The sequence below is a fragment of the Acipenser ruthenus genome, chromosome 10, assembly GCF_902713425.1.
Source record: "Acipenser ruthenus chromosome 10, fAciRut3.2 maternal haplotype, whole genome shotgun sequence".
Classification (NCBI taxonomy): domain Eukaryota; kingdom Metazoa; phylum Chordata; class Actinopteri; order Acipenseriformes; family Acipenseridae; genus Acipenser; species Acipenser ruthenus.
The window spans coordinates 22,606,726-22,634,546 of NC_081198.1; the positions used below are offsets into that span (position 1 = coordinate 22,606,726).

A 27,821-nucleotide genomic window follows, 5' to 3' on the forward strand; every position below is an offset into this window, starting at 1 on the left:
TCCAGCAGCCTGAGCATAGGTTTTAGCCCTAGCTCCTTTTGGACAATTCTTGTACTGGTGTCCTTTCCCCCTACACAAATTGCATCTTCCAGTCCACATTTTGCACTCTTTAGCAACATGTCCTCTAATTTTGCACAGAGTACAGGACATCCCCATGCACTCAGCTGCAACATGTTCTGGACTTGAACATCTAAAACACATCTTAGGCTGTCCCTCGTATGTCACTGTACCTGAGTAAGGCCCAATCCTAAAACCAGGCACCCTGTGTTCCACCACTCCTGCCAGTGAGGCATGAAGCCGAATCCAGTATCTCCATACTCCTCTCCAGATTCCATCAGCATCAAGCATCTTCTCAGGTTTCCCCTCTCTCATCTCAAATCTCATTTTCATCCGGGTTGTGATGTCTTCCTCCGGGATAAAGGGAGCAGACACCCTCACATAGGCCACTCTCCACTGCAGAAAAAAAAGAGGCTCCAGCCTGAACTTACAAACTGGTTCCAGCTCCTTCTTCTCATTAAAAACTTTCATCTTCTCCCAGCACAACGACTCTGAAACCAGCACCACATCAAACATGCCTCGTTCTTCAAAATCAACCAGGCAGAAGATGTCCTTCACCTCCAAGTTGAAGACAGAGAACAGGATCTCCCTGACGAATCTCTTCCTCATCCATTTCTCCTCCAAACTCTTCAGCTGGAATCGGAGGGTATTCTTCCCCCTCAAATTATCCTCTCCTTGCATTGTCGCAACAATGTCCGCAATCACCTTCCCACAATGCACTTGACCTGAGCCAAGAGGCCGAGAAGCGATGGCGACTTGGCCCTTGCCCGGGGCCCCCCAGCCCGGACGGCACAGGGGGATTCAAAGGTGGGTGCAAAATTCCAAGCACAAGCAGACCCCCAAAAAACGGGCTGCTGCTTCCAGAGGGGAAATGTGCAATTTAAGCAGGAGAAAACAAAACAAAGCAAAACACACACATAACACCAAAAACAAAACATAAACTGGCGGAGTGCGTCTTACAAACAGTCATGCCAAGCTGCTATGCTGTGCAAGGTGCCTTGGGTAACTACAACTGTGCCTCGCTGGCTGGCTGGCTTGCTAAGAAGGTCCTGGCATAGGGACATGTTCCACCACACTTGTCTGGTTAGCTGCATGCTCCCAGGAAACAAACTGCTGCTGTCTACATCATCACCACATGTGAATAAAAGAAAGAAAGAAAGCAAGAAAGAAAGAGAAAGAAAGAGAGAAAGAAAGAAAGAGAGAAAGAAAGAAAAAAAAAGAAGTAAAACGGCGGGAAAACTTGCATCAACACTGGCACTCTCCCTCCAGCAGGGGTAGACTAAAATGCTCACAGGAGAGATCCAGATCTGACTTTGACCAACGTTAGAGAAAGGTGTGCACCGTTCCCGGAGGTACTGCAATACCGGGCCGATGCGTGGAGTGGACGGAGCAAGCCCCTGTTCCATCTCCCGATTCCAAAAATCAATTTAATATATGGTCCCCTGATAGGGGACGTATCAGATATTAAACTGATAAGAACAGATACTACACTTGATCTTAGCCAAAAGGCCGAGAAGCGATGGCGACTTGGCCCTTGCCCGGGGCCCCCCAGCCCGGACGGCACAGGGGGATTCAAAGGTGGGTGCAAAATTCCAAGCACAAGCAGACCCCCAAAAAACGGGCTGCTGCTTCCAGAGGGGAAATGTGCAATTTAAGCAGGAGAAAACAAAACAAAGCAAAAACACACACATAACACCAAAAACAAAACATAAACTGGCGGAGTGCGTCTTACAAATAGTCATGCCAAGCTGCTATGCTGTGCAAGGTGCCTTGGGTAACTACAACTGTGCCTCGCTGGCTGGCTGGCTTGCTAAGAAGGTCCTGGCATAGGGACATGTTCCACCACACTTGTCTGGTTAGCTGCATGCTCCCAGGAAACAACCTGCTGCTGTCTACATCATCACCACATGTGAATAAAAGAAAGAAAGACAGCAAGAAAGAAAGAGAGAAAGAAAGAGAGAAAGAAAGAAAGAGAGAAAGAAAGAAAGAGAGAAAGAAAGAAAGAGAAAAAAAAAGAAGTAAAACGGCGGGAAAACTTGCATCAACACTGGCACTCTCCCTCCAGCAGGGGTAGACAAAATGCTCACAGGAGAGATCCAGATCTGACTTTGACCAACGTTAGAGAAAGGTGTGCACCGTTCCCGGAGGTACTGCAATACCGGGCCGATGCGTGGAGTGGACGGAGCAAGCCCCTGTTCCATCTCCCGATTCCAAAAATCAATTTAATATATGGTCCCCTGATAGGGGACGTATCAGATATTAAACTGATAAGAACAGATTTTTTTTTTTTTTATTTATTTTTACAATCAACACAATACACAATTACAAAACTAACACATACAATTCACAATAACAATAGTTAACAGGCACCTCTAAAACACGTTTGTACAAAAGAGTGCATGTCCTTAAATAAAGTCCTCATCCTGCCTTGACAAGCCCAGACACTCCAACCTAGCACCAGCACTGCCCGGCCACTTCTCCCACCGCCAGATCCTCTCTGCTTCTTCACGCCCCCTCCTGTTGACATCACGCAATACATAGTCCCGTATGGCCCTTTGGCCGATCTCATAGGTCACACGGCAGCTCAAGGTCTCAGATTTCAAGACCAGGATATTCCTTGCCTTCCACAGGGCCTCCTTAAAACAGTTCACCACACACCAGAGCTGCCATGAGCCTTCCTCCTTCTTCTTTGGGCCATACAAAACCAGCTGTTCCTCCAACAGGTTGCCTTCCATCCACACAGCCAACAGGGGGGACGCCTTTCTCCACAAGCGCCTGGCAGACTCGCACTCCCACAACAGATGGCACACCGATTCCTCCGCCCCACAGCCCTGAAAAGGACAGCTAGGGGTCTTGCACATCCCTCTGCCATGCATCACCGCTCTCACCGGCAACACCTCATGCATGATAAGCCAGGCCAGGTCTTTATGCTGGTTCATCAAAGCAGGATGGGCAGCATTCCACCACACCTTCTCTGGATCACCTACTGCAACCCTCTTTATAGGACATGTGGTCACACTCTCCTGCACAAAAGAAAGCAGTTTTCTTGGTTTTAAAAGCAGGTCTTTGTCAACCTTCCCCGTCAGTTTCCCCTTTAAGAACTCTTTAAACACTGCATACCCAAAGGGAGGATCAAAAACAATCGGGACAGTAAGGGGGATCTTTAAAATTCCTAGAAACCTTAAAAACGCCCCCATAAAAAACCTCACAAACAAAGCCCCTTGACACTCCCCTCTTAACACCAATTCAACATGCCTGCAAACTGCGTGAACATATAAAAACGTTTCCAATTCCGGAAGCCCTTTACCACCCTTTAATACCCCTTTACACACCACCTCTCTCTTCAAACGCTCCCACTTGGCACCCCAAAAAAACCGAAACATCTGCCTTTTTAAAACTGTGATAACAGCCCTGGGGGGTGGGAAGACCACTCCCACATACAGAAGCAAGGGGAGAATGACCGCCTTGACAATGAGCACCTTCCCCTCCAGTGTCAGGCTCCTCTGTGTCCACAGCCCCATTTTCTGGCCCACTTTCTTTGAGACCTCCACCCAATTGCTCAGACCAGATCCTGTGGCGTCCATCCTTATACCTAAAACTTTTATAAAATCAGTTTTCACGCATACCCCAACATCCGGTACCCCCTCCCATCCCCCAAACAACATGCACTCCGACTTCTCCTTATTCAACTTGGACCCGGAGGCCACACAAAAACACTCACACTGCCACAACACTCGTTTAATTGCTCTCTCACTCACACACAACACATTCACATCATCCATATACAAGACGCACTTTGCCTCAGCTCCTCCACCCCCCGGGATAGCCAGCCCCCTGATCACCTTGTCTTTACGGAGGGCCTGAGCCAAAGGTTCCATACAACAGATAAAAAGCAGGGGGGACAGCGGGCAGCCTTGTCTTACTCCACTCTTGATATCAATTTGACCGGATAGCTTCCCATTGATACTCACTCTACTCCCTATATTACTATAGAGGAGACTTACCCACTTAACAATTTGATCTGTAAACCCCATTTTTCTCAAAACCTGGAGCATAAACTCATGAGAGATCCTGTCGTATGCCTTTTCCAAGTCCAAATTCAAAAGGCATACCGGCACCTTACGGTCCTGTGCAAAAAAGACAGCATCTCTCAGTAAGATAAGGCTATCCGTAATCTTCCGCCCTGGAACGCCACAGGTCTGATCCGGATGGATCACCTCTTCTATCACCGTCCTCATTCTGCAAGTTAAAATCTTAGAAAAACATTTGTAATCCACATTTAAAAGGGTTAGAGGTCTCCAGTTTGCCAGTTCCTCTTTACAGTTCTTCTTAAAGACCAGCACTATAATCCCCTGTCTAAAGGATGCCGGCATCTCCTCCTTCAGCAAAGTCTCATTGAACACCCTGGTTAAGTCCGGCCCAACCAAGTTCCAACAGGTCTTGTAGAATTCTCTGGGCAGACCATCCCCGCCCGGCGTCTTCCCGTCCCTGAAAGACTCCATAGCAGCAGCAGCCTCCTCCAGGGAGATCACCCCGTTCAATACCTCACCCTGACACACCCTCCTCTCCAACCCCTCCAACATATCACTCACCATGCTCTCATCAATCACCTTCCTTTCATACAACTTGGTGTAAAACCTCTCAGCCACATCTATCATGCCCTCCGTCTCCTTCCTCACCACCCCACTCTCATCTCTCAACCCATACAACACCTTACTGCCACTCATCACTTTCTTAAAGAAGTACCTAGAGCACTTCTCGTTCTCCTCCAAATGCCGCACCTTACTCTCCACAATCACACTCTCGGTTCTCTTTACATGCAGCACTTTTAATTTGTTCTTAATCTCACACACATCACTCGCCACATTACACCCCATACTCCCCAATTCATACATCCTATTCAACTTCCTTTGCAACCGGCTCACCTTCTTTCTCTCCATTTTTGCCATCCACACCCCCACTTCCACAAAAAACTTTTTAATTTTATTTTTTATACACTCCCACCACTCACCCACTGAATCAAACATTTCTTTCAATGACTGCCACCCCTTGTACCTCCTCTCAAACTCACTCATAACATCCTTATTCTTTAACACACTCACATTTAACTTCCACACCCCTCTCCCCACCACACACACCCCTTCCAGTTTCACCTCCGCACACACCATCACATGGTCAGAATAAAACACAGGCACACACACACATGCCACCCACTCCACTTCCTTTGAAGAAAAAATAAAGTCAATCCTAGAAGCCCTCACACCCGTTGTATCCGACCACGTGTATCCCGATAGCCCTGGATACAACCTCCTAAACCCATCTACTAATTGAGCATCCTGCACAATACTCCCCAACATCTTAGAGGTTTTATCCAGCTTCACACCCTCACCCTTCCTATCACTCACGCTTAACACACAATTGAAGTCCCCTCCCCAAATCACAATCTTTGATGTTTTCACAAACACCCTCAGTTTCTCAAAGCACTCAACCCTTTCATGCTTATCTGGCGAGGCGTACACAATTATAACCCTCACCTCCTTCCCCATCCACTCCACATCCACTACCACAGCTCTCCCACACTCAACCACAGTTTTACTTTTAATCTCTATATTTTTATTTTTGAATAACACAGCCACACCTGCATTCTTACAACCATTTGCCCCTGACCACACCGATGCACCATACACCCACATACTCTCAAATTCCTTATAAGCTTCTCTAAAGGGGAGACCACACTCCTGTAACAGCAGCACATCTGCCTTTACACTACCCAAAGAATCTAAAATCATTTTGCACCTATCCTTACTCCTCACACTCCTCACATTAATAGTTGCTATGGACAACGCCATCACAACACTCAACCAAATTATTAGTGACCTTACCATTCTGAATTTGAAGACTCCTCACCCACTTCACCCGCAAAAACCTTCACCCCCATATTGTCTAAAAAGGAATCACTACCACCCTCCCCCGCTCTCCCCTCTCCCCCATACTCTTCTCTCAAGGACCCAACAGAGCTCGGCGACGAGCAGACCACCTCCGCTCTCCTGACCCCTCGTTTTTTTTTTTCCTCCTTTCCACCACCCCCTCCGTCCTCACACCCCCATCCCCATCCGATTTCCTTTTACTTGGACCCTTCTCCTGATCCATCCCACTCTCACCCTCCTCCCCTTCTTCTAATACCTCCTCGCCCTCCCCTGCCCCATTCTTCCCTGAGCCCCCGGTATCTTGTGCCGCTCCCCCCCCTGACTCCCTCCCCCCCACTCCCCCCTATTGATCTGCACCTCCACCACACTCCCTGTGTCACTATCCTCATACTCCCCTTCTGACTCTGATACTGCAAGGTCCCCGGCTAGCTTACTTCTCATCCCCCCTTCCCCCCCATGCTTACTCTCTCCCTCTCCCTGCTCACAACTCTCCATCCACTCCTCCCCTCCCCCATGCTCACTACCCTCCTCCTGCCCCACCCCTTCACCCTTCTCCCTACCCTTCCCCTCTTCCTCTCCCTCCCTCGCTTTCTCCTCCTTCCCTCTCTCCCTCTGTCCCTCCCTATCCTCTCTTTCTCTCTCCTCCCTCTCACTCTCCTCCCTCCCCCTAGTCCTATTTGCAAAAGAGTGGGGACAATTACTAAAAAAATGCTCTCCACTCCCACACAAATTACAAGTCCTTTTCATCTCACACTCACTCGCCACGTGCCCCTCCTTCTTACAAACAGTGCAAATGATTTTTGTGCACCCAGCTGCTAAGTGACCCATCGCCCCACACCTCCTACACAATTTAGGCTGCCCAAAATAATGCACATAGCCTCGGTTATTCCCCAAGGAGATCTCCGATGGTATAATCCCATATCCCTCATACCCACTCCTATCCCTCTTCAAACTTACACGCACCCTCCAGGCTCCTGTCCATACATTATCACTATCAGTTACCTTTACTGCTTCCTCCACTGAATTACAGTACCTTGCTAGCCATGTACATACATCCTTACCCTCCACCATCTCTGAACCCATTCTAACTATCACCACCCTTTTTGATGTGTCTGTCAGAACTGTCAGCTGAAACTTCTTCATCACCTCACTTTGAAGAGACTGTTCAAACAGCCCCTGGCACCTCTCCATAGACTCTCTCTTACAAAAACTAACATCCCATTCATTCCCCTTCCCCACAGAAATCAAACAGTTCAACTCTTCAGGCTTAAATCCCAATTCCTTCTGCAGAATTTGCCGTGAAAACTCAAGCCGGTTTAGTTCAATTTTCTCCACCCCAACCATATACTCGGCTTTAATGCCAATCCTCAAACAATTAAAGCGACGCTCCGAAAACTTCCGGAAAGCCATCTTGATCTACACTTTACAACCAAACAAGAAACACAGATATAATAGAACAAAAGGCCCAGATAAGGTGCCCTCAAAGGGTCCCCCTTACCTGAAAAAACAGCGAAATACTTACCGAAACGGCCCCAACAACTCTCTCCTCAATAGGACCTCAGCTACCAGCAAACAATATTGCCACCGTTTACCTTACCTTACCTTACCATACCGTACCGTACCGTACCTTACCTTACCTTACCTATCTCTTCTCCAATCAACTGCTGCGGACAAGCCACACACACTTGATCTTAGCCAAGAGGCCGAGAAGCGATGGCGACTTGGCCCTTGCCCGGGGCCCCCCAGCCCGGACGGCACAGGGGGATTCAAAGGTGGGTGCAAAATTCCAAGCACAAGCAGACCCCCAAAAAACGGGCTGCTGCTTCCAGAGGGGAAATGTGCAATTTAAGCAGGAGAAAACAAAACAAAGCAAAAACACACACATAACACCAAAAACAAAACATAAACTGGCGGAGTGCGTCTTACAAATAGTCATGCCAAGCTGCTATGCTGTGCAAGGTGCCTTGGGTAACTACAACTGTGCCTCGCTGGCTGGCAGGCTTGCTAAGAAGGTCCTGGCATAGGGACATGTTCCACCACACTTGTCTGGTTAGCTGCATGCTCCCAGGAAACAACCTGCTGCTGTCTACATCATCACCACATGTGAATAAAAGAAAGAAAGACAGCGAGAAAGAAAGAGAGAAAGAGAGAAAGAAAGAGAGAAAGAGAGAAAGAAAAAAAAAAAGAAGTAAAACGGCGGGAAAACTTGCATCAACACTGGCACTCTCCCTCCAGCAGGGGTAGACAAAATGCTCACAGGAGAGATCCAGATCTGACTTTGACCAACGTTAGAGAAAGGTGTGCACCGTTCCCGGAGGTACTGCAATACCGGGCCGATGCGTGGAGTGGACGGAGCAAGCCCCTGTTCCATCTCCCGATTCCAAAAATCAATTTAATATATGGTCCCCTGATAGGGGACGTATCAGATATTAAACTGATAAGAACAGATACTACACTTGATCTTAGCCAAAAGGCCGAGAAGCGATGGCGACTTGGCCCTTGCCCGGGGCCCCCCAGCCCGGACAGCACAGGGGGATTCAAAGGTGGGTGCAAAATTCCAAGCACAAGCAGACCCCCAAAAAACGGGCTGCTGCTTCCAGAGGGGAAATGTGCAATTTAAGCAGGAGAAAACAAAGCAAAAACACACACATAACACCAAAAACAAAACATAAACTGGCGGAGTGCGTCTTACAAATAGTCATGCCAAGCTGCTATGCTGTGCAAGGTGCCTTGGGTAAATACAACTGTGCCTCGCTGGCTGGCTGGCTTGCTAAGAAGGTCCTGGCATAGGGACATGTTCCACCACACTTGTCTGGTTAGCTGCATGCTCCCAGGAAAGAACCTGCTGCTGTCTACATCATCACCACATGTGAATAAAAGAAAGAAAGACAGCAAGAAAGAAAGAGAGAAAGAAAGAGAGAAAGAGAGAAAGAAAGAGAGAAAGAAAGAGAGAAAGAAAGAGAGAAAGAAAGAAAGAGAGAAAGAAAAAAAAAAAAGAAGTAAAACGGCGGGAAAACTTGCATCACACTGGCACTCTCCCTCCAGCAGGGGTAGACAATATGCTCACAGGAGAGATCCAGATCTGACTTTGACCAACGTTAGAGAAAGGTGTGCACCGTTCCCGGAGGTACTGCAATACCGGGCCGATGCGTGGAGTGGACGGAGCAAGCCCCTGTTCCATCTCCCGATTCCAAAAATCAATTTAATATATGGTCCCCTGATAGGGGACGTATCAGATATTAAACTGATAAGAACAGATACTACACTTGATCTTAGCCAAAAGGCCGAGAAGCGATGGCGACTTGGCCCTTGCCCGGGGCCCCCCAGCCCGGACGGCACAGGGGGATTCAAAGGTGGGTGCAAAATTTCAAGCACAAGCAGACCCCAAAAAAACGGGCTGCTGCTTCCAGAGGGGAAATGTGCAATTTAAGCAGGAGAAAACAAAACAAAGCAAAAACACACACATAACACCAAAAACAAAACATAAACTGGCGGAGTGCGTCTTACAAATAGTCATGCCAAGCTGCTATGCTGTGCAAGGTGCCTTGGGTAACTACAACTGTGCCTCGCTGGCTGGCTGGCTTGCTAAGAAGGTCCTGGCATAGGGACATGTTCCACCACACTTGTCTGGTTAGCTGCATGCTCCCAGGAAACAAACTGCTGCTGTCTACATCATCACCACATGTGAATAAAAGAAAGAAAGACAGCAAGAAAGAAAGAGAGAAAGAAAGAGAGAAAGAAAAAAAAAAGAAGTAAAACGGCGGGAAAACTTGCATCACACTGGCACTCTCCCTCCAGCAGGGGTAGACAATATGCTCACAGGAGAGATCCAGATCTGACTTTGACCAACGTTAGAGAAAGGTGTGCACCGTTCCAGGAGGTACTGCAATACCGGGCCGATGCGTGGAGTGGACGGAGCAAGCCCCTGTTCCATCTCCCGATTCCAAAAATCAATTTAATATATGGTCCCCTGATAGGGGACGTATCAGATATTAAACTGATAAGAACAGATACTACACTTGATCTTAGCCAAAAGGCCGAGAAGCGATGGCGACTTGGCCCTTGCCCGGGGCCCCCCAGCCCGGACGGCACAGGGGGATTCAAAGGTGGGTGCAAAATTCCAAGCACAAGCAGACCCCCAAAAAACGGGCTGCTGCTTCCAGAGGGGAAATGTGCAATTTAAGCAGGAGAAAACAAAACAAAGCAAAAACACACACATAACACCAAAAACAAAACATAAACTGGCAGAGTGCGTCTTACAAATAGTCATGCCAAGCTGCTATGCTGTGCAAGGTGCCTTGGGTAACTACAACTGTGCCTCGCTGGCTGGCTGGCTTGCTAAGAGGTCCTGGCATAGGGACATGTTCCACCACACTTGTCTGGTTAGCTGCATGCTCCCAGGAAACAAACTGCTGCTGTCTACATCATCACCACATGTGAATAAAAGAAAGAAAGAAAGCAAGAAAGAAAGAGAGAAAGAAAGAGAGAAAAAGAGAAAGAAAGAGAGAAAGAAAGAAAGAGAGAAAGAAAAAAAAAAGAAGTAAAACGGCGGGAAAACTTGCATCAACACTGGCACTCTCCCTCCAGCAGGGGTAGACAAAATGCTCACAGGAGAGATCCAGATCTGACTTTGACCAACGTTAGAGAAAGGTGTGCACCGTTCCCGGAGGTACTGCAATACCGGGCCGATGCGTGGAGTGGACGGAGCAAGCCCCTGTTCCATCTCCCGATTCCAAAAATCAATTTAATATATGGTCCCCTGATAGGGGACGTATCAGATATTAATACTCTTTAATTGAGATTTTACCTTTTTTTACATTTACACCCATTCGTTTTTTCATTCATTTTACATTTCTTTTAAAGATGACATTCATGCATACAGACATACATTTTGTTTTAAAAGCATTTAAAATACATTTAAAAACACCAAGACAATTGTGCTTTGTACATGGTTAAAACAGACACAGATTAAAATCAACATGAAAAAAACCTGTGCTGTTTTAAAAGTGACTGGAAAAAAAGAACCATCTATAAAAAACCAGTGCTTGTGAGGGCCGGGGAGTGCTCTCTAAAAAAGTGAACATAAACCTAGATCTAAAACAGGGACAGGGGAAAAGGGACAGTGTATAAACAGTGAGTTAAAATTCTAAAATTTTAAAACACTTAAAATGTAACTTTTAATAGTTTACATTAAAAATCTTAAAGATACATAAAACAAAACAAAATCAAATAAAACATTCAACATAAATCAAATAAAAGTCCATAAAACTGAAACAAAAAGACTACATAAAACCAGGGCACCGTTCAAAAACGGTCATGCCAGCTAAAAAGGGCGGAATGCTGGCATGACAAAATAAATAAAAGGCTTAGCGGTGCCCCGTAGTCCCGCTCCTAGGAGCTAGCGGTTCCAGTTTTTTCCTTTATTCCATCTTCACGTCCTGAAGTCCGGCGATCCTCCACTCCGCACAGGCCTTGTCCTTCCCGAGGGTCCGGATGTCCAGAATTACAAAGTCCTTGATAAGAGTTTGTGCCCTTCTGGTCGTGGTGATAGTGTCTAGCTCCTGCTTGTGATAGACACAGACGTTACGGCCTTCCCACAGGATCTGCTTGACAACATTGATGACACGCCAAACGCACTTAGCTGTGCTGGTAGTGATTCCTCCCGCAGGCCCATAGAGCACAGTCTCAGCGGTCATCTTGGCCGTGTCAGCAAACCTGTTTAGGAAGACAGAGACAGAGAGCCAGACACTGCCAGCCACATCACACTCCCAGAAGATATGGGCTGGTGTTTCTCTCTTGCGGCACTTTGCATAGGGGCATGTTTCTACTTGGGCTAGTCCCCTCCTGAACATGAACGCTCGAGTGGGGAGTGCACTGTGGACGGTGTTCCATGCTATATCCTTCTGGACATTACTGAGGCAGCTGTGAGACACATTCTCCCAGATTTTTTGGCTTTGGGTGAGGGAGAAAGTAGCTACTTTTTCAATTTCCTGGGAACCGGCAAGATATTTAGTTACAGCCTTGTATTCCCAGGAGGCCAATTTTGCTTTATCTAAGCCCAATTTATATATAGTGTCCCTTAAGGTTCTATAATACAATGGGGGGTCCCAGGAGTACGGCACGGTGTTATCAATAGTGCAGAGGCCCAAGGCCCTGAGACAGGTGGCAAAATAGAAACGATTCATGTAACATACCTTCCTGTCCAGGGCCTGGATGTTCTTGATAGTTTGCGTGAGCCCCTGCACTCGGGTGAGCTGCACAACGTCCGGGACCCCCTTACCTCCCTTCTTGTCGGCTTTACTCAGGGTGGCTCGCTTTACCCTCTCCATCTTGCTGCCCCAGATAAAGCGGTGGATAATGCGGTCCACCACTTTTTTGGTGGTCCTGTCTGGGGGAAAGATTTTTCCTACATAAGAGAGGATGGGGAACAGTATAGACTTGGTTATTAATACTCTACCCGTCATTGTTAAGGATCTTGTGCTCCATCCGCCAATCTTTTTACGGACCTGGTTAATGGCCGCCGTCCAGCTCTGGGCCCCCGAGCTATTGTTCTCGAAAATGAGGCCCAGAATCTTGATTTTGTCCTTTTTGACAGGGTACATGTCCGACAGTTCCCTATCTACCTGCCAATTTTTAGACACGTAGACTTCGCTCTTGGACTTATTAATCACTGCCCCGGTCGCCGTGCAGTACTTCTCAAGGATATTACTAATCCGAGGTACCGACGATGTGTTGGTGCAAATGAGTGACACATCGTCCATATATGCTGTTGTTTTGACCTGGACCCCGTTGGATCCAGGCAGCTGGAAACCAGTTATATTGGTATCCCTACGAATTGCCTGCAGGAGGGGTTCAATGCACACGACATATAGCAGTGGGGATAGTGGGCAACCCTGTCTGACCCCTGACTGGATAGATATTTTACCAGTCAGGTGCCTGTTCACCAAGACTCGGGTACTAATGTTTGTATATATGGTTTTAACCCACTCCCTAAGTCCAGGAGCGAATTTCATCTGGTCCATCACTTTGTACATATATTCATGGCTTACCCTATCGAACGCCTTCTCCTGGTCAAGGTTGAACAGGCAGAGGGGATGGTTCCGTTCTCTAGAATAAGCCAGAATGTCCCTTGTTAACATTAAAATATCCGTGATGGACCTCCCTGGGACGCCACAAGCCTGGTCGGGGCCAATGACCAAAGGGAGGTGTACTTGTAGCCGGAGCATCAGAGCTTTGGCTAGTATCTTGTAATCCACGCAAAGGAGGCTGATTGGGCGCCAATTCCGTAGATCTTTAACTTCCCCTTTCTTATGAAGGAGAGTAATTACACTCTCCCGCATAGAAGGGCCCAACCGCTTCTCCCTGTAGACCGCTCTGTAGACCTCCGCTAAGTGGACGGAGCAAGCCCCTGTTCCATCTCCCGATTCCAAAAATCAATTTAATATATGGTCCCCTGATAGCGGACGTATCAGATATTAAACTGATAAGAACAGATACTACACTTGATCTTAGCCAAAAGGCCGAGAAGCGATGGCGACTTGGCCCTTGCCCGGGGCCCCCCAGCCCGGACGGCACAGGGGGATTCAAAGGTGGGTGCAAAATTTCAAGCACAAGCAGACCCCCAAAAAACGGGCTGCTGCTTCCAGAGGGGAAATGTGCAATTTAAGCAGGAGAAAACAAAACAAAGCAAAAACACACACATAACACCAAAAACAAAACATAAACTGGCGGAGTGCGTCTTACAAATAGTCATACCAAGCTGCTATGCTGTGCAAGGTGCCTTGGGTAACTACAACTGTGCCTGGCTGGCTGGCTGGCTTACTAAGAAGGTCCTGGCATAGGGACATGTTCCACCACACTTGTCTGGTTAGCTGCATGCTCCCAGGAAACAAACTGCTGCTGTCTACATCATCACCACATGTGAATAAAAGAAAGAAAGAAAGCAAGAAAGAAAGAGAGAAAGAAAGAGAGAAAGAGAGAAAGAAAGAGAGAAAGAAAGAAAGAGAGAAAGAAAGAAAAAAAAGAAGTAAAAAGGCAGGAAAACTTGCATCAACACTGGCACTCTCCCTCCAGCAGGGGTAGACAAAATGCTCACAGGAGAGATCCAGATCTGACTTTGACCAACGTTAGAGAAAGGTGTGCACCGTTCCCGGAGGTACTGCAATACCGGGCCGATGCGTGGAGTGGACGGAGCAAGCCCCTGTTCCATCTCCCGATTCCAAAAATCAATTTAATATATGGTCCCCTGATAGGGGACGTATCAGATATTAAACTGATAAGAACAGATACTACACTTGATCTTAGCCAAAAGGCCGAGAAGCGATGGCGACTTGGCCCTTGCCCGGGGCACCCCAGCCCGGACGGCACAGGTGGATTCAAAGGTGGGTGCAAAATTTCAAGCACAAGCAGACCCCCAAAAAACGGGCTGCTGCTTCCAGAGGGGAAATGTGCAATTTAAGCAGGAGAAAACAAAACAAAGCAAAAACACACACATAACACAAAAAACAAAACATAAACTGGCGGAGTGCGTCTTACAAATAGTCATGCCAAGCTGCTATGCTGTGCAAGGTGCCTTGGGTAACTACAACTGTGCCTCGCTGGCTGGCTGGCTGGCTGGCTAAGAAGGACCTGGCATAGGGACATGTTCCACCACACCTGTCTGGTTAGCTGCATGCTCCCAGGAAACAAACTGCTGCTATCTACATCATCACCACATGTGAATAAAAGAAAGAAAGACAGCAAGAAAGAAAGAGAGAAAAAAAGAAAGAAAGCAAGAAAGAAAGAGAAAGAAAGAGAGAAAGAAAGAAAGAGAGAAAGAAAGAAAAAAGAAGTAAAACGGCGGGAAAACTTGCATCAACACTGGCACTCTCCCTCCAGCAGGGGTAGACAAAATGCTCACAGGAGAGATCCAGATCTGACTTTGACCAACGTTAGAGAAAGGTGTGCACCGTTCCCGGAGGTACTGCAATACCGGGCCGATGCGTGGAGTGGACGGAGCAAGCCCCTGTTCCATCTCCCGATTCCAACAATCAATTTAATATATGGTCCCCTGATAGGGGACGTATCAGATATTAAACTGATAAGAACAGATACTCTTTTATTGAGATTTTACATTTTTTTACATTTACACCCATTCGTTTTTTCATTCATTTTACATTTCTTTTAAAGATGACATTCATGCATACAGACATACATTTTGTTTTAAAAGCATTTAAAATACATTTAAAAACACCAAGACAATTGTGCTTTGTACATGGTTAAAACAGACACAGATTAAAATCAACATGAAAAAAACCTGTGCTGTTTTAAAAGTGACTGGAAAAAAAGAACCATCTATAAAAAACCAGTGCTTGTGAGGGCCGGGGAGTGCTCTCTAAAAGGTTCAAAAGTGAACATAAAACTAGATCTAAAACAGGGACAGGGGAAAAGGGACAGTGTATAAAACAGTGAGTTAAAATTCTAAAATTTTAAAACACTTAAAATGTAACTTTTAATAGTTTACATTAAAAATCTTAAAGATACATAAAACAAAACAAAACAAAATCAAATAAAACATTCAACGTAAATCAAATAAAAGTCCATAAAACTGAAATAAAAGACTACATAAAACCAGGGCACCGTTGAAAAACGGTCATGCCAGCTAAAAAGGGCGGAATGCTGGCATGACAAAATAAATAAAAGGCTTAGCGGTGCCCCGTAGTCCCGCTCCTAGGAGCTAGCGGTTCCAGTTTTTTCCTTTATTCCATCTTCACGTCCTGAAGTCCGGCGATCCTCCACTCCGCGCAGGCCTTGTCCTTCCCGAGGGTCCGGATGTCCAGAATTACAAAATCCTTGATAAGAGTTTGTGCCCTTCTGGTCGTGGTGATAGTGTCTAGCTCCTGCTTGTGATAGACACAGACGTTACGGCCTTCCCACAGGATCTGCTTGACAACATTGATGACACGCCAAACGCACTTAGCTGTGCTGGTAGTGATTCCTCCCGCAGGCCCATAGAGCACAGTCTCAGCGGTCATCTTGGCCGTGTCAGCAAACCTGTTTAGGAAGACAGAGACAGAGAGCCAGACACTGCCAGCCACATCACACTCCCAGAAGATATGGGCTGGTGTTTCTCTCTTGCGGCACTTTGCATAGGGGCATGTTTCTACTTGGGCTAGTCCCCTCCTGAACATGAACGCTCGAGTGGGGAGTGCACTGTGGACGGTGTTCCATGCTATATCCTTCTGGACATTACTGAGGCAGCTGTGAGACACATTCTCCCAGATTTTTTGGCTTTGGGTGAGGGAGAAAGTAGCTACTTTTTCAATTTCCTGGGAACCGGCAAGATATTTAGTTACAGCCTTGTATTCCCAGGAGGCCAATTTTGCTTTATCTAAGCCCAATTTATATATAGTGTCCCTTAAGGTTCTATAATACAATGGGGGGTCCCAGGAGTACGGCACGGTGTTATCAATAGTGCAGAGGCCCAAGGCCCTGAGACAGGTGGCAAAATAGAAACGATTCATGTAACATACCTTCCTGTCCAGGGCCTGGATGTTCTTGATAGTTTGCGTGAGCCCCTGCACTCGGGTGAGCTGCACAACGTCCGGGACCCCCTTACCTCCCTTCTTGTCGGCTTTACTCAGAGTGGCTCGCTTTACCCTCTCCATCTTGCTGCCCCAGATAAAGCGGTGGATAATGCGGTCCACCACTTTTTTGGTGGTCCTGTCTGGGGGAAAGATTTTTCCTACATAAGAGAGGATGGGGAACAGTATAGACTTGGTTATTAATACTCTACCCGTCATTGTTAAGGATCTTGTGCTCCATCCGCCAATCTTTTTACGGACCTGGTTAATGGCCGCCGTCCAGCTCTGGGCCCCCGAGCTATTGTTCTCGAAAATGAGGCCCAGAATCTTGATTTTGTCCTTTTTGACAGGGTACATGTCCGACAGTTCCCTATCTACCTGCCAATTTTTAGACACGTAGACTTCGCTCTTGGACTTATTAATCACTGCCCCGGTCGCCGTGCAGTACTTCTCAAGGATATTACTAATCCGAGGTACCGACGATGTGTTGGTGCAAATGAGTGACACATCGTCCATATATGCTGTTGTTTTGACCTGGACCCCGTTGGATCCAGGCAGCTGGAAACCAGTTATATTGGTATCCCTACGAATTGCCTGCAGGAGGGGTTCAATGCACACGACATATAGCAGTGGGGATAGTGGGCAACCCTGTCTGACCCCTGACTGGATAGATATTTTACCAGTCAGGTGCCTGTTCACCAAGACTCGGGTACTAATGTTTGTATATATGGTTTTAACCCACTCCCTAAGTCCAGGAGCGAATTTCATCTGGTCCATCACTTTGTACATATATTCATGGCTTACCCTATCGAACGCCTTCTCCTGGTCAAGGTTGAACAGGCAGAGGGGATGGTTCCGTTCTCTAGAATAAGCCAGAATGTCCCTTGTTAACATTAAAATATCCGTGATGGACCTCCCTGGGACGCCACAAGCCTGGTCAGGGCCAATGACCAAAGGGAGGTGTACTTGTAGCCGGAGCATCAGAGCTTTGGCTAGTATCTTGTAATCCACGCAAAGGAGGCTGATTGGGCGCCAATTCCGTAGATCTTTAACTTCCCCTTTCTTATGAAGGAGAGTGATTACACTCTCCCGCATAGAAGGGCCCAACCGCTTCTCCCTGTAGACCGCTCTGTAGACCTCCGCTAAGTGGACGGAGTAAGCCCCTGTTCCATCTCCCGATTCCAAAAATCAATTTAATATATGGTCCCCTGATAGGGGACGTATCAGATATTAATACTCTTTAATTGAGATTTTACCTTTTTTTACATTTACACCCATTCGTTTTTTCATTCATTTTACATTTCTTTTAAAGATGACATTCATGCATACAGACATACATTTTGTTTTAAAAAACATTTAAAACACATTTAAAAACACCAAGACAATTGTGCTTAGTACATGGTTAAAACAGACACAGATTAAAATCAACATGAAAAAAACCTGTGCTGCTTTAAAAGTGACTGGAAAAAAAGAACCATCTATAAAAAACCATTGCTTGTGAGGGCCGGGGAGTGCTCTCTAAAAAGGTTCAAAAGTGAACATAAAACTATATTACTAAAACAGGGACAGGGGAAAAGGGACAGTGTGTAAAACAGTGCGTTAAAATTCTAAAATTTTAAAACACTTAAAATGTAACTTTTAATAGTTAACATTAAAAATCTTTTAGATACATAAAACAAAACAAAACAAAATCAAATAAAACATTCAAAGTAAATCAAATAAAAGTCCATAAAACTGAAACAAAAAGACTACATAAAACCAGGGCACCGTTCAAAAACGGTCATGCCAGCTAAAAAGGGCGGAATGCTGGCATGACAAAATAAATAAAAGGCTTAGCGGTGCCCCGTAGTCCCGCTCCTAGGAGCTAGCGGTTCCAGTTTTTTCCTTTATTCCATCTTCTCGTCCTGAAGTCCGGCGATCCTCCACTCCGCGCAGGCCTTGTCCTTCCCGAGGGTCCGGATGTCCAGAATTACAAAGTCCTTGATAAGAGTTTGTGCCCTTCTGGTCGTGGTGATAGTGTCTAGCTCCTGCTTGTGATAGACACAGACGTTACGGCCTTCCCACAGGATCTGCTTGACAACATTGATGACACGCCAAACGCACTTAGCTGTGCTGGTAGTGATTCCTCCCGCAGGCCCATAGAGCACAGTCTCAGCGGTCATCTTGGCCGTGTCAGCAAACCTGTTTAGGAAGACAGAGACAGAGAGCCAGACACTGCCAGCCACATCACACTCCCAGAAGATATGGGCTGGTGTTTCTCTCTTGCGGCACTTTGCATAGGGGCATGTTTCTACTTGGGCTAGTCCCCTCCTGAACATGAACGCTCGAGTGGGGAGTGCACTGTGGACGGTGTTCCATGCTATATCCTTCTGGACATTACTGAGGCAGCTGTGAGACACATTCTCCCAGATTTTTTGGCTTTGGGTGAGGGAGAAAGTAGCTACTTTTTCAATTTCCTGGGAACCGGCAAGATATTTAGTTACAGCCTTGTATTCCCAGGAGGACAATTTTGCTTTATCTAAGCCCAATTTATATATAGTGTCCCTTAAGGTTCTATAATACAATGGGGGGTCCCAGGAGTACGGCACGGTGTTATCAATAGTGCAGAGGCCCAAGGCCCTGAGACAGGTGGCAAAATAGAAACGATTCATGTAACATACCTTCCTGTCCAGGGCCTGGATGTTCTTGATGGTTTGCGTGAGCCCCTGCACTCGGGTGAGCTGCACAACGTCCGGGACCCCCTTACCTCCCTTCTTGTCGGCTTTACTCAGGGTGGCTCGCTTTACCCTCTCCAACTTGCTGCCCCAGATAAAGCGGTGGATAATGCGGTCCACCACTTTTTTGGTGGTCCTGTCTGGGGGAAAGATTTTTCCTACATAAGAGAGGATGGGGAACAGTATAGACTTGGTTATTAATACTCTACCCGTCATTGTTAAGGATCTTGTGCTCCATCCACCAATCTTTTTACGGACCTGGTTAATGGCCGCCGTCCAGCTCTGGGCCCCCGAGCCATTGTTCTCGAAAATGAGGCCCAGAATCTTGATTTTGTCCTTTTTGACAGGGTACATGTCCGACAGTTCCCTATCTACCTGCCAATTTTTAGACACGTAGACTTCGCTCTTGGACTTATTAATCACTGCCCCGGTCGCCGTGCAGTACTTCTCAAGGATATTACTAATCCGAGGTACCGACGATGTGTTGGTGCAAATGAGTGACACATCGTCCATATATGCTGTTGTTTTGACCTGGACCCCGTTGGATCCAGGCAGCTGGAAACCAGTTATATTGGTATCCCTACGAATTGCCTGCAGGAGGGGTTCGATGCACACGACATATAGCAGTGGGGATAGTGGGCAACCCTGTCTGACCCCTGACTGGATAGATATTTTACCAGTCAGGTGCCTGTTCACCAAGACTCGGGTACTAATGTTTGTATATATGGTTTTAACCCACTCCCTAAGTCCAGGAGCGAATTTCATCTGGTCCATCACTTTGTACATATATTCATGGCTTACCCTATCGAACGCCTTCTCCTGGTCAAGGTTGAACAGGCAGAGGGGATGGTTCCGTTCTCTAGAATAAGCCAGAATGTCCCTTGTTAACATTAAAATATCCGTGATGGACCTCCCTGGGACACCACAAGCCTGGTCGGGGCCAATGACCAAAGGGAGGTGTACTTGTAGCCGGAGCATCAGAGCTTTGGCTAGTATCTTGTAATCCACGCAAAGGAGGCTGATTGGGCGCCAATTCCGTAGATCTTTAACTTCCCCTTTCTTATGAAGGAGAGTAATTACACTCTCCCGCATAGAAGGGCCCAACCGCTTCTCCCTGTAGACCGCTCTGTAGACCTCCGCTAAATGGACTTTTAGCGTGTCCCAAAAAAGATGGTAATACTCACCCGGGATGCCATCTGGACCTGGCGTCTTACCGGTGTTCATGGTCTTAACCGCCTGGGTGAGCTCCTCCAGCGTGAGTTCTGGGTCCTTCTCCTCCTCCTCCTCGTCCCGCACTGAGTCAGGCTCCAACTGGCTCAGGAACCACTCTATCAGGGTGTCATCTGTAGCTTTGATGTTATACAGGTCCCTATAGAAGTTCTCTACCACTTTTTTCACTCCCTCACTATCCTCTACTATCCTCCCCCTGCTGTCGAGCATGGAGGACATCAAGTGCCGCTTCTCCCTCGTTTTCTGGAAGAAGAAGCGAGTACACTTTTCGTCTTCCTCCATTTTTTGCACTTTTGCATTGTGCATGACCTTTCGTTGTTTCTCCCTACAAAGCACTGAAAGATCTAGCTTGGTCTGGGCTATCTCGTCACTTACAGGGAACCCCCGAAGCTGAAGCAGGCTCAGACGCTGGAGGGCAGCATTCAGGTGTTTATATTTGGCCCTCCTTTCTTTTGCTTTCCTCTTGCCTGCTGCTATGAAATAACCCTTAGTTCTGATTTTGACCATCTCCCACCACTCTATAGGGGAGTTGAATAGGTCACGCAAAGTGGTCCACTCAACAAGCCTGCTCTTATAGGCTGCAGCTATGGAGGGGTCATCGAGTAAGGAGGTGTTTAATTTCCAGACCCCTGACCCCATCTGGGAGGTCTGAGGGACCTGCAATGTTACCTGCAGGAGCCTATGGTCAGAGAAGAAGACTGCCTGGGTGTCTACTGCCGTCTTCGTAAGGGAGCTGGTATGCAGGACGAGATCTATACGGGAGAAGGAGGTCCCAGATGAGCTCACCCAGGTAAAGGGAGGCACCAGGTCCTTACCTGCATCACACAGGGAGAAATCAGATATTACGGAGGACAAAACTCTACTAGAGCGTTCGTTGCGTGGCCTGCTCCGGTCTACGTCCCTCAGAGCACAATTGAAGTCACCTGACACGATGACGGGTACGTTCCCCAGCAGGAGTGGACGCAGCTGTGGAAAAAATTGAACTCTTTCATTTTGGTTAGTGGGTGCGTAGACATTGACCAGTCTGAGGGGAGTGTTGTTGTATGTCACATCCACGCTCAGAATTCTACCAGGTTCTACCTCCCTGCTGCTGCGGGAGGTAATAAATGGGTTTTTAAACAGGATACCTACTCCGTCGGCTCTGGCTATGTTGGAGCCCGACCAGAAGGAGTCCCCCAGGGTCCAACTCTCCTACAGGTAACTATAATCAGGGCTCGACGAAATACCACACTCCTGCAGAAAGATGAGATCTGCTTTCAAGTTAGCTAGATAGTTTAGTACATCAAATCTTTTTTGTGTCTCCCTGATGCTCCTGACATATCAGATATTAAACTGATAAGAACAGATACTACACTTGATCTTAGCCAAAAGGCCGAGAAGCGATGGCGACTTGGCCCTTGCCCGGGGCCCCCCAGCCTGGACGGCACAGGGGGATTCAAAGGTGGGTGCAAAATTCCAAGCACAAGCAGACCCCCAAAAAACGGGCTGCTGCTTCCAGAGGGGAAATGTGCAATTTAAGCAGGAGAAAACAAAACAAAGCAAAAACACACACATAACACCAAAAACAAAACATAAACTGGCGGAGTGCATCTTACAAATAGTCATGCCAAGCTGCTATGCTGTGCAAGGTGCCTTGGGTAACTACAACTGTGCCTCGCTGGCTGGCTGGCTTGCTAAGAAGGTCCTGGCATAGGGACATGTTCCACCACACTTGTCTGGTTATCTGCATGCTCCCAGGAAACAAACTGCTGCTGTCTACATCATCACCACATGTGAATAAAAGAAAGAAAGAAAGCAAGAAAGAAAGAGAAAGAAAGAGAGAAAGAAAGAAAGAGAGAAAGAAAAAAAAAAAGAAGTAAAACGGCGGGAAAACTTGCATCAACACTAGCACTCTCCCTCCAGCAGGGGTAGACAAAATGCTCACAGGAGAGATCCAGATCTGACTTTGACCAACGTTAGAGAAAGGTGTGCACCGTTCCCGGAGGTACTGCAATACCGGGCCGATGCGTGGAGTGGACGGAGCAAGCCCCTGTTCCATCTCCCGATTCCAAAAATCAATTTAATATATGGTCCCCTGATAGGGGACGTATCAGATATTAATACTCTTTTATTGAGATTTTACATTTTTTACATTTACACCCATTCGTTTTTTCATTCATTTTACATTTCTTTTAAAGATGACATTCATGCATACAGACATACTTTTTGTTTTAAAAGCATTTAAAACACATTTAAAAACACCAAGACAATTGTGCTTTGTACATGGTTAAAACAGACACAGATTAAAATCAACATGAAAAAAACCTGTGCTGTTTTAAAAGTGACTGGAAAAAAAGAACCATCTATAAAAAACCAGTGCTTGTGAGGGCCGGGGAGTGCTCTCTAAAAAAGTGAACATAAACCTAGATCTAAAACAGGGACAGGGGAAAAGGGACAGTGTATAAACAGTGAGTTAAAATTCTAAAATTTTAAAACACTTAAAATGTAACTTTTAATAGTTTACATTAAAAATCTTAAAGATACATAAAACAAAACAAAACAAAATCAAATAAAACATTCAAATTAAATCAAAGGTCCATAAAACTGAAACAAAAAGACTACATAAAACCAGGGCACCTTTGAAAAACGGTCATGCAAGCTAAAAAGGGCGGAATGCTGGCATGACAAAATAAATAAAAGGCTTAGCGGTGCCCCGTAGTCCCGCTCCTAGGAGCTAGCGGTTCCAGTTTTTTCCTTTATTCCATCTTCACGTCCTGAAGTCCGGCGATCCTCCACTCCGCGCAGGCCTTGTCCTTCCCGAGGGTCCGGATGTCCAGAATTACAAAGTCCTTGATAAGAGTTTGTGCCCTTCTGGTCATGGTGATAGTGTCTAGCTCCTGCTTGTGATAGACACAGACGTTACGGCCTTCCCACAGGATCTGCTTGACAACATTGATGACACGCCAAACGCACTTAGCTGTGCTGGTAGTGATTCCTCCCGCAGGCCCATAGAGCACAGTCTCAGCGGTCATCTTGGCCGTGTCAGCAAACCTGTTTAGGAAGACAGAGACAGAGAGCCAGACACTGCCAGCCACATCACACTCCCAGAAGATATGGGCTGGTGTTTCTCTCTTGCGGCACTTTGCATAGGGGCATGTTTCTACTTGGGCTAGTCCCCTCCTGAACATGAACGCTCGAGTGGGGAGTGCACTGTGGACGGTGTTCCATGCTATATCCTTCTGGACATTACTGAGGCAGCTGTGAGACACATTCTCCCAGATTTTTTGGCTTTGGGTGAGGGAGAAAGTAGCTACTTTTTCAATTTCCTGGGAACCGGCAAGATATTTAGTTACAGCCTTGTATTCCCAGGAGGACAATTTTGCTTTATCTAAGCCCAATTTATATATAGTGTCCCTTAAGGTTCTATAATACAATGGGGGGTCCCAGGAGTACGGCACGGTGTTATCAATAGTGCAGAGGCCCAAGGCCCTGAGACAGGTGGCAAAATAGAAACGATTCATGTAACATACCTTCCTGTCCAGGGCCTGGATGTTCTTGATAGTTTGCGTGAGCCCCTGCACTCGGGTGAGCTGCACAACGTCCGGGACCCCCTTACCTCCCTTCTTGTCGGCTTTACTCAGGGTGGCTCGCTTTACCCTCTCCATCTTGCTGCCCCAGATAAAGCGGTGGATAATGCGGTCCACCACTTTTTTGGTGGTCCTGTCTGGGGGAAAGATTTTTCCTACATAAGAGAGGATGGGGAACAGTATAGACTTGGTTATTAATACTCTGCCCGTCATTGTTAAGGATCTTGTGCTCCATCCGCCAATCTTTTTACGGACCTGGTTAATGGCCGCCGTCCAGCTCTGGGCCCCCGAGCTATTGTTCTCGAAAATGAGGCCCAGAATCTTGATTTTGTCCTTTTTGACAGGGTACATGTCCGACAGTTCCCTATCTACCTGCCAATTTTTAGACACGTAGACTTCGCTCTTGGACTTATTAATCACTGCCCCGGTCGCCGTGCAGTACTTCTCAAGGATATTACTAATCCGAGGTACCGACGATGTGTTGGTGCAAATGAGTGACACATCGTCCATATATGCTGTTGTTTTGACCTGGACCCCGTTGGATCCAGGCAGCTGGAAACCAGTTATATTGGTATCCCTACGAATTGCCTGCAGGAGGGGTTCAATGCACACGACATATAGCAGTGGGGATAGTGGGCAACCCTGTCTGACCCCTGACTGGATAGATATTTTACCAGTCAGGTGCCTGTTCACCAAGACTCGGGTACTAATGTTTGTATAGATGGTTTTAACCCACTCCCTAAGTCCAGGAGCGAATTTCATCTGGTCCATCACTTTGTACATATATTCATGGCTTACCCTATCGAACGCCTTCTCCTGGTCAAGGTTGAACAGGCCGAGGGGATGGTTCCGTTCTCTAGAATAAGCCAGAATGTCCCTTGTTAACATTAAAATATCCGTGATGGACCTCCCTGGGACGCCACAAGCCTGGTCGGGGCCAATGACCAAAGGGAGGTGTACTTGTAGCCGGAGCATCAGAGCTTTGGCTAGTATCTTGTAATCCACGCAAAGGAGGCTGATTGGGCGCCAATTCCGTAGATCTTTAACTTCCCCTTTCTTATGAAGGAGAGTAATTACACTCTCCCGCATAGAAGGGCCCAACCGCTTCTCCCTGTAGACCGCTCTGTAGACCTCCGCTAAATGGACTTTTAGTGTGTCCCAAAAAAGATGATAATACTCACCCGGGATGCCATCTGGACCTGGCGTCTTACCGGTGTTCATGGTCTTAACCGCCTGGGTGAGCTCCTCCAGCGTGAGTTCTGGGTCCTTCTCCTCCTCCTCGTCGTCCCGCACTGAGTCAGGCTCCAACTGGCTCAGGAACCACTCTATCAGGGTGTCATCTGTAGCTTTGATGTTATACAGGTCCCTATAGAAGTTCTCTACCACTTTCTTCACTCCCTCACTATCCTCTACTATCCTCCCCCTGCTGTCGAGCATGGAGGACATCAAGTGCCGCTTCTCCCTCGTTTTCTGGAAGAAGAAGCGAGTACACTTTTCGTCTTCCTCCTTTTTTTGCACTTTTGCATTGTGCATGACCTTTCGTTGTTCCTCCCTACAAAGCACTGAAAGATCTAGCTTGGTCTGGGCTATCTCGTCGCTTACAGGGAACCCCCGAAGCTGAAGCAGGCTCAGACGCTGGAGGGCAGCATTCAGGTGTTTATATTTGGCCCTCCTTTCTTTTGCTTTCCTCTTGCCTGCTGCTATGAAATAACCCTTAGTTCTGATTTTGACCATCTCCCACCACTCTATAGGGGAGTTGAATAGGTCACGCAAAGTGGTCCACTCAACAAGCCTGCTCTTATAGGCTGCAGCTATGGAGGGGTCATCGAGTAAGGAGGTGTTTAATTTCCAAACCCCTGACCCCATCTGGGAGGTCTGAGGGACCTGCAATGTTACCTGCAGGAGCCTATGGTCAGAGAAGAAGACGGCCTGGGTGTCTACTTCCGTCTTCGTAAGGGAGCTGGTATGCAGGACGAGATCTATACGGGAGAAGGAGGTCCCAGATGAGCTCACCCAGGTAAAGGGAGGCACCAGGTCCTTACCTGCATCACACAGGGAGAAATCAGATATTACGGAGGACAAAACTCTACTAGAGCGGTCGTTGCGTGGCCTGCTCCGGTCTACGTCCCTCAGAGCACAATTGAAGTCACCTGACACGATGACGGGTACGTTCCCCAGCAGGAGTGGACGCAGCTGTGGAAAAAATTGAACTCTTTCGTTTTGGTTAGTGGGTGCGTAGACATTGACCAGTCTGAGGGGAGTGTTGTTGTATGTCACATCCACGCTCAGAATTCTACCAGGTTCTACCTCCCTGCTGCTGCGGGAGGTAATAAATGGGTTTTTAAACAGGATACCTACTCCGTCGGCTCTGGCTATGTTGGAGCCCAACCAGAAGGAGTCCCCCAGGGTCCAACTCTCCTTCAGGTCCCTATAATCAGGGCTCGACGAAATACCACACTCCTGCAGAAAGATGAGATCTGCTTTCAAGTTAGCTAGATAGTTTAGTACATCAAATCTTTTTTGTGTCTCCCTGATGCTCCTGACATATCAGATATTAAACTGATAAGAACAGATACTACACTTGATCTTAGCCAAAAGGCCGAGAAGCGATGGCGACTTGGCCCTTGCCCGGGGCCCCCCAGCCCGGACGGCACAGGGGGATTCAAAGGTGGGTGCAAAATTCCAAGCACAAGCAGACCCCCAAAAAACGGGCTGCTGCTTCCAGAGGGGAAATGTGCAATTTAAGCAGGAGAAAACAAAACAAAGCAAAAACACACACATAACACCAAAAACAAAACATAAACTGGCGGAGTGCGTCTTACAAATAGTCATGCCAAGCTGCTATGCTGTGCAAGGTGCCTTGGGTAACTACAACTGTGCCTCGCTGGCTGGCTGGCTTGCTAAGAAGGTCCTGGCATAGGGACATGTTCCACCACACTTGTCTGGTTAGCTGCATGCTCCCAGGAAACAAACTGCTGCTGTCTACATCATCACCACATGTGAATAAAAGAAAGAAAGAAAGCAAGAAAGAAAGAGAAAGAAAGAGAGAAAGAAAGAAAGAGAGAAAGAAAAAAAAAAGAAGTAAAACGGCGGGAAAACTTGCATCAACACTGGCACTCTCCCTCCAGCAGGGGTAGACAAAATGCTCACAGGAGAGATCCAGATCTGACTTTGACCAACGTTAGAGAAAGGTGTGCACCGTTCCCGGAGGTACTGCAATACCGGGCCGATGCGTGGAGTGGACGGAGCAAGCCCCTGTTCCATCTCCCGATTCCAAAAATCAATTTAATATATGGTCCCCTGATAGGGGACGTATCAGATATTAAACTGATAAGAACAGATACTACACTTGATCTTAGCCAAAAGGCCGAGAAGCGATGGCGACTTGGCCCTTGTCCGGGGCCCCCCAGCCCGGACGGCACAGGGGGATTCAAAGGTGGGTGCAAAATTCCAAGCACAAGCAGACCCCCAAAAAACGGGCTGCTGCTTCCAGAGTTGAAATGTGCAATTTAAGCAGGAGAAAACAAAACAAAGCAAAAACACACACATAACACCAAAAACAAAACATAAACTGGCGGAGTGCGTCTTACAAATAGTCATGCCAAGCTGCTATGCTGTGCAAGGTGCCTTGGGTAACTACAACTGTGCCTCGCTGGCTGGCTGGCTTGCTAAGAAGTTCCTGGCATAGAGACATGTTCCACCACACTTGTCTGGTTAGCTGCATGCTCCCTTGAAACAAACTGCTGCTGTCTACATCATCACCAC

General features: G+C 47.2%; 8 non-coding genes and 5 pseudogenes across 8 annotated transcripts; all 13 read right to left on the bottom strand.

Annotated features, from left to right (window-relative positions):
* Positions 1 to 1,387: 1,387 nt before the first annotated feature.
* Positions 1,388 to 1,578, bottom strand: LOC131739098 (U2 spliceosomal RNA). Its single transcript, XR_009330265.1, has one exon. It is a non-coding gene; the product is annotated as a U2 spliceosomal RNA (small nuclear RNA).
* A 604-nt stretch (positions 1,579 to 2,182) lies between these two features.
* Positions 2,183 to 2,373, bottom strand: LOC131738487 (U2 spliceosomal RNA). The gene has a single exon (XR_009329993.1). It is a non-coding gene; the product is annotated as a U2 spliceosomal RNA (small nuclear RNA).
* Positions 2,374 to 8,279: 5,906 nt separating this feature from the next.
* On the bottom strand, positions 8,280 to 8,470 carry LOC131739099 (U2 spliceosomal RNA). The gene has a single exon (XR_009330266.1). It is a non-coding gene; the product is annotated as a U2 spliceosomal RNA (small nuclear RNA).
* A 619-nt stretch (positions 8,471 to 9,089) lies between these two features.
* LOC131739100 (U2 spliceosomal RNA) lies at positions 9,090 to 9,280 on the bottom strand. Its single transcript, XR_009330267.1, has one exon. It is a non-coding gene; the product is annotated as a U2 spliceosomal RNA (small nuclear RNA).
* Positions 9,281 to 9,842: 562 nt separating this feature from the next.
* On the bottom strand, positions 9,843 to 10,033 carry LOC131738238 (U2 spliceosomal RNA). The gene has a single exon (XR_009329802.1). It is a non-coding gene; the product is annotated as a U2 spliceosomal RNA (small nuclear RNA).
* A 598-nt stretch (positions 10,034 to 10,631) lies between these two features.
* Positions 10,632 to 10,786, bottom strand: LOC131738604 (U2 spliceosomal RNA; annotated as a pseudogene).
* A 2,535-nt stretch (positions 10,787 to 13,321) lies between these two features.
* LOC131738381 (U2 spliceosomal RNA) lies at positions 13,322 to 13,516 on the bottom strand. The gene has a single exon (XR_009329940.1). It is a non-coding gene; the product is annotated as a U2 spliceosomal RNA (small nuclear RNA).
* Positions 13,517 to 14,117: 601 nt separating this feature from the next.
* LOC131739101 (U2 spliceosomal RNA) lies at positions 14,118 to 14,308 on the bottom strand. The gene has a single exon (XR_009330268.1). It is a non-coding gene; the product is annotated as a U2 spliceosomal RNA (small nuclear RNA).
* Positions 14,309 to 14,921: 613 nt separating this feature from the next.
* Positions 14,922 to 15,091, bottom strand: LOC131738451 (U2 spliceosomal RNA; annotated as a pseudogene).
* Positions 15,092 to 21,758: 6,667 nt separating this feature from the next.
* On the bottom strand, positions 21,759 to 21,874 carry LOC131738574 (U2 spliceosomal RNA; annotated as a pseudogene).
* A 578-nt stretch (positions 21,875 to 22,452) lies between these two features.
* Positions 22,453 to 22,607, bottom strand: LOC131738693 (U2 spliceosomal RNA; annotated as a pseudogene).
* Positions 22,608 to 26,551: 3,944 nt separating this feature from the next.
* Positions 26,552 to 26,667, bottom strand: LOC131738576 (U2 spliceosomal RNA; annotated as a pseudogene).
* A 577-nt stretch (positions 26,668 to 27,244) lies between these two features.
* Positions 27,245 to 27,435, bottom strand: LOC131739102 (U2 spliceosomal RNA). Its single transcript, XR_009330269.1, has one exon. It is a non-coding gene; the product is annotated as a U2 spliceosomal RNA (small nuclear RNA).
* Between the last annotated feature and the right edge of the window lie 386 nt (positions 27,436 to 27,821).